This window comes from Oryctolagus cuniculus, chromosome 8 (assembly GCF_051225735.1).
Source record: "Oryctolagus cuniculus isolate XC-2025 breed Fujian yellow rabbit chromosome 8, ASM5122573v1, whole genome shotgun sequence".
In the NCBI taxonomy this organism is placed as follows: Eukaryota; Metazoa; Chordata; class Mammalia; order Lagomorpha; family Leporidae; genus Oryctolagus; species Oryctolagus cuniculus.
This window is the reverse complement of record NC_142874.1, coordinates 40,986,999-40,993,172: the sequence shown is the minus strand read 5'-3', so window position 1 is coordinate 40,993,172 and position 6,174 is coordinate 40,986,999. Positions and strand designations below refer to the sequence as shown.

At 52.6% G+C, this 6,174-nt stretch overlaps 1 long non-coding RNA gene across 1 annotated transcript; it reads left to right on the top strand.

The window, feature by feature from the left end:
• The first annotated feature begins 3,606 nt into the window (after window positions 1-3,606).
• LOC149124989 (uncharacterized) lies at window positions 3,607-5,628 on the top strand. Its single transcript, XR_016212542.1, has 2 exons — window positions 3,607-4,450; window positions 5,195-5,628. It is a non-coding gene; the product is annotated as an uncharacterized LOC149124989 (long non-coding RNA).
• Window positions 5,629-6,174: the final 546 nt, after the last annotated feature.

Sequence of the window (6,174 nt, the reverse complement as noted above, 5' to 3'; positions counted from 1 at the left end):
TCATAAAGTCTCACTCTGGACAAATTTCTTTCTTTCTTTCTTTCTTTCTTTCTTTCTTTCTTTCTTTGGTTATAATCCAAAGTTCTACATATGCTAATTTTATAATTACAAAGGAAATCTTCCTCCATTTCTGCGCTGGCTTGCCAGGTTCATTTTTGAGGGAGTGACCATCAAAAGAGGAAATAGAGGATTCTCTTCACTGCCTTTGGTTTTTCTGAGGTTGCAGTGGCTACAGGTCCAAAACGATAGTTTGGGGCTGGCCTTCAGCTTAGCGGTTAAGACACTCACCCCGTACGCGACCACCTGGGTGGGACACCCACCTCCTGCCCTGACCAGCTTCCTGCTAATGCAGACCAGGGGGACAGCAGGGATGACCCAAGCAAACAGGTTCTTACCATCCCTGTGGGAGACAGGGACCAAGCCCAGTGTCCAGCCAGGCCCACGGCCTTAGCAGGAGTGAATCAGCCAGCAGATGAGATCTCTCTCCCTCTCTCTCTCTCTCTTCTTCCCCTCTCAAATAAATAAGTTGAAAACAAGTTAAGAATTTACCTGGGTTGGGGCCAGTGTTGTGGCACAGCGGGTTAAAGCCCTGGCCTGAAGTACCAGCATCCCATATGGGCGCCAGTTCAAGTCCTGGCTACTCCACTTCCAATCCAGCTCTCTGCTATGGCCTGGGAAAGCAGTGGAAGATGGCCCAGCTCCTTGGGCCCCTGCACCCACCTGGGAGACCTGGAAGAAGCTCCTGGCTCCTGGCTTTGGATCGGCACAGCTCCAGCCATTGTGGCCATCTGGGAAGTGAATTGGCAGATGGAAGATCTCTCTCTCTGTCTCTACCTCTCTCTGTAAATCTGTCTTTCAAATAAATAAAATAAATCTTAAAAAAAAAAAAAAAACAGAATCTACCTGGGTCCCTCTCGTGTACATCCTCTGCTAGAGAAGAAGTGGCACAGGATTTGAAGCAGCCCAGCCCCTCACAACGGCCCCAGCATTGCCCTGGTGTCAGAATCTGAGACAAGGTCATGAAAACTCAGAACATTTTTAACCCAAGACTCCCTGCCTTTTCAATGGCAAAACGTCAAGCCCCTCTGGCATCTCTAATTGAGCCCAGGGCTACGAATTCCTGGAGTTGTGCAATTCTATCTCGAACATGTAGTCAGCCCCAACCAATGCTCACGGGAGAAGAAGGAATGAGAGCAGAGGAGCCCAGAGGCTGGCCTAGACACGCCCACACCCGGAGTCCTGCTTGGAGCCCCCATTCCCGAGGAAGTGACTCATGGCTACTATCTGATGGTGCAGGAGAGACATACTGGCACGTGTCTCTGTCAGCCCGTTCCATGCAAGCGCTGTCCTCATCCCTGGGGAATGATGTGTGTTTGGCTAAGTTCCATGTTTAGCACAAACACACAGGCTGTCTGCCATCGCCAAGGCTGGGGCCGTCTCGGCTTCTGTGTCTGCCAGACAGCTGCGCTCTTCATTGCCGTGTAAGTTCAGGCAGAGTTCCAAAAGCAGGAACTTCATCATCAGAGAAACTCCTAAGTGAGTGCCTACTGTGTACATGTGTACAGCAGGTGCAATGAAAAACTAGGCTATGGGAGTGCAAGGGTGAACGACAGAGTTGGATAAATAAACCCTGGGTCACACCACAGCAATGGCAGAGCTCTGGGCAGTGTGGGGGGCACTTGACTCCTGGCTGGCAGGCCTGCACTCTCTCGGGAGGGTGGGGGGCACATGACCCCTGGCTGGCAGGCCTGCACTCTCTCGGGAAGAAGTGATACATGAACTGGGCGTTGGAAGAAAAAGTTCCCATTCGCTGGGGCTTTGAAACCAAAAGCCTCTACCTTCCCTCCTGACTTCCTGTGGCCTCAGATGGGAAGAGGCAGGAATTCTGCCTCCGGAGAATAACAGAAATTCTGGGGACTATGCTGTGGTGTAGTAGGTTAGGCATCTGCCTGCGGCACCGGCATCCCATATGCGCGCGGTTCAAGTCCTGGCTGCTTCCCTTCCAATCCTGTTCCCTGCTGATGGCCTGGGAAAGCAGTGGAAGATGGCCCAGGTGCTTGGGCCCCTGCACCTGAGTGGGAGATCCGGAAGAAGCTCCTGGCTCCTGGCTTAGGATCGGCCCAGCTCTGGTTGTTGTGGCCATCTGGGGAGTTAACCAGCGATGGAAGACCTCTCTCTCTCTGCCTCTGCCTCTTCTGTCTGTGTGTAATTCTGATTTTCAAATAAATACATACATCTTCTGAAAAAAAAAAAAACAACAGATGAGGATGAGGATTAGGGCTTAATGTGTCAGACCCCATTTTTTTAAAATTTGTTTATTTGAAAGGCAGAGTGACAGAGAGAGAGACACAGAGAGAGAGGGAGAGAGAGGGAGACACAGAGAGAGAGGGAGAAATCAGTCTTCTCTCCACTGGGAGAGAGAGGGAGAGAGAGGGAGAGGGAGGGAGAGAGAGGGAGACACAGAGAGGGAGACACAGAGAGGGAGACACAGAGAGAGAGGGAGAAATCAGTCTTCTCTCCACTGGGAGAGAGAGGGAGAGAGAGGGAGAGGGAGGGAGAGAGAGGGAGAAATCAGTCTTCTCTCCACTGGTTCACTCCCCAAATGGTCACAATGGCCAGGGCTGGGCCAGGCTGAAGCCAGGAGCCTGGAACTCCATCCAGGTCTCCCATGTGGGTGGAAGGGGCCCGAGTACTTGGACCACCTTCTCCGCTCTCCCAGGCACATTAGCAGGGAGCTGCACTAGAAGTGGAGCCAGGACGCGAGCTGCCACTCTGATTTGGGATCCCAACACCACAGGCGGCAGCTTAACTCAGGGCACCTCAACCGTCAATTCCTGAGACCCCTTTCTAAGCTGTATGTGTGTTAGACAACACGTGCAGTATCACATATTGACTGCTACTATTCTCCCCACCTCACAGATCAGGAAACCGAGCCACGTGGAGCAGAGTCGTTTTCCTAAACCACATATGAGAGGCAAGTCAGGTTCCAGCTCGCACTGCAGACGGCACGCCCCCGCCCCCAGCATGCCGCTCGCACGACTGCAGGGAACCCGGAATGCATCTAACCGCGGCAGAGGGAGCAAAGGCGGCCTCTCCCACTGCTCTGCGCTCCCACCGGTGCAGGAACGAGGAGGACTCGTCCTAAGAGTTTCTGGCTAAGTCAGGAGTCACTGGTGCTGGGCCTGTGTGATGCCGAGACCCAGCTCCTTATTTATAAAATAAGGGGGACAAGGAGGTCGACCAGATGGTCTCCGAGGCCCCTTTGTTGTTTCTGGGCTATGCAAGGCTCCGGCCAACTTTGGTGACTGGGGCCTGTCTGCAGCCGCTCCCCCACCTCAGTGGGCTCCCAAGCCCTCGGGAGTGGCTTCCGAGGCCTCTAGGGGCTGCGAACCCCACTTTGAGAGCCAATGAAAGTGGAGGCTCATCCTCTCCGGGAAGAACACCTGCACCTGCTTGTTTAGCACTGCGCCTTTGCGCACGTGACTCCAGGCTGTCCCATTGTCACTGAGGGCTGTGCCATCCGGAAGTCCCCAGGATAAAATCTCCGGCACTGGAAAACGAGGCCGGAAGTGAGTGAAGTTGAAAGCGCCAGCTGCCTCTGCGGAAGCTGCGGTGGGCGGGTCAGCTGGCCGCGCGCTGGAAAGCAGACCACGGAGACCACGCAGGCACAGGTGCAGAGGGGCGGCCTGGCCAGGGAGGGCTCTGAGACTGAGGTGTCGCCTCCCGCGTCTCCTCCTGGGAGAGGAGAGCGTGTGTGAGCCCCCTCTCAAGGCTCCGCAGGTGCCCCGGCCCTGAACACTTGGCCCCAGCATGGAAGACACCTGCTGGGAGCAGCAGGTGTCACCTGGTCCATGGCTCAGAGCCGGGCCCACCTGGCCTCAAATGCCTGGCAGCTGCAGGCCGGCTGTGTATGTGGGAGCTGGGGCTTCTCCATATGCGCAGACTGGCTGAACTCGACACCCCGAAGGCCCCGAGATACCGCATAGATAAAACTCCAAGGACTTCTAAAAATACCTTTCAGAAAGGATGCTGAAGCTGAACGTAATACTTGCCAAGAGACCCCCGGAGAGAAAGCAGTAGGCTGTGCAAACTGTGCTCCGGGCTGGCTGGCTGCTTCTCCCCCAACCCCGGCACTCTGGTGCATCAACGCGGCCAGTGCACAGGAGCTGCGTTTGCTAAGACGTTTTTTTGCTTCTTGCTCTTGGGCACCGCCCTTGTGGGCGCATGAGCCCACCTTCGTGGAGCAGCCACGCCCGCCTCTCCTACCTGTTGTTTGCTATCGCGAAGGAAGTGCACAGAGCACTAAGAAACCAACGTCAATAGTAGGAGCTTAAGGACCTCGTGAGTACGCACGAAGGCTGGGTTTTCCTTGGCGTGTTTGCTTGGAGACTTTGCTCTCTTGGTGTTGGATGAGGAATACTCGCTGTGTTCTTAGAAGCAGACCATGAAGGTAACTCTTAAGTTTTTACAAAGCACGAAGATTTGGGTAGAGCTGTTCCTAGGGTGGAGATGAGTTTTCTTTAGTAAACAGGAGGACGCCAGGTGAGGGGTGGGAACGTGGGGCCTTGTTGGGAGAAGTGAGGACAGCTGTCATGCAAGGGAGCATCTGTGTTTTTATCTTGGCTAAACCCAAGATTCCCCTTCCAACGTCTGGCTTGCCTATGCGTATCGTGCAAACGCAACTCAGGCAAAATGTGCCATTGCATAAAGAGGGATTCCTAGGATAGGAACTTTTACCCCAGGCAAACAACATCTTTTTTAGCAAGCAGATGCTTACAACAGGAGTCACTGTGCACTACTTCCCACGCGGGACCTCTGTCCTCACTGAGTTGTGTTAGGAGAGTTAACTGTAAAACTCCAAGATTCAGTTCGTCGTAGTGCATGAAGTGGGAGATGTGAACACCTTGTCTCAGCTGTTGAGGAACAGGTTTGCAAGTGTGCAAATTGTTGAACTCTGCTTAGTGTGGAGCTGGTCTTCTGTGTAGAAATTCAACTGAAAATGGATCTTAGTGGAGGATGGGACTGGGGAGGGGAGAGGGAGGAGGAGGAGGAGGGGTGGGGGTGAGCATGGTGGGAGAATCACTGTATTCCTAAACGTGTACTTAGGGAACGCATGAAGTTTTTATCCTTTAAATATAAGGTTTCTTGGGGGGGGGGGGTGCTTTCCTTTTTTTTTTAACAATGCAATATTCAGCTTCCAGAAGACTGAGAAAAGATTTAAATTTCTCAAAAGCCAAGGAAAACAACAGAGAAGTCTGCATCCCGTGATCTCCACCCACAACCTCTAACTCAGCCACAACCTGAGATGGACGTGCTGGGGGGAGGGGGAGCCGGTCTGGGCGCCTTTGAGGAGCCTGGGGAACGAGTGCCCTCTCCTGGACAATCCAGTGATTGCACTTTCAGGAAGCCTTGATGGAGGCTCCGCTCTCAAGCTTGTTCTTGGTACAGACCGCAAAGACGTTCGTGGTGGTGCCTGCGTTCAGAGAGCCAGCTCTATGTCAGAGGATCAAATAGCTGACTCCGGGGTTTTCCAAGTAATCGGAGAGAACAGGAAATCTATTATCTAATCCTGTTTCTTAAAATGTGATGGCCTGTTCCATTTATAGCCCACATTTCATTTTTAAAATCTAATCGTTTATGGTCTTTCTCTGTTTAAATGTGTTTATTTAATGGTTCCAAACCCCTTCCTTTCTGAAGAGTGGGAGCGGGGTGGGTGTGTGACCTATGACTAAGGCAGCTGCCATGCACACTGGAGGGCCCGGGATTGAGTCCTGGCCGCTGGCCCTGACCCCAGCTTCCTGCTGAGGTGCAGAGGACCCAAGTGATTGAGGGAGACCTGGATCGGGTTCCCTGCTCTGGCTTTGGCCTGCCCCGATTCTAACCACTGTGGGCTTTGGGGAGTGAAGCAGCTTATGTGGTAGCTCTTTCTCTGTCACTCTCTTCCTCCTCCTGTCTCTCTGTTTCTCTTGTTTTCCAAGAAACAGATACAAATTTGAAAAATAGAGTATACACAAGATTAGTGGCAAAGATGTATAGAATGTTTGTTTCCAGGAGAGAGACTGGATCCTCAATTACCACCATAAGAAGATAAACTGATCTCTGTGAAGACCAAATCAAATTATTCTCTTGTGTGCCACTAATGTATCACAGAGTTCTTGGACAATACCTTCAGCT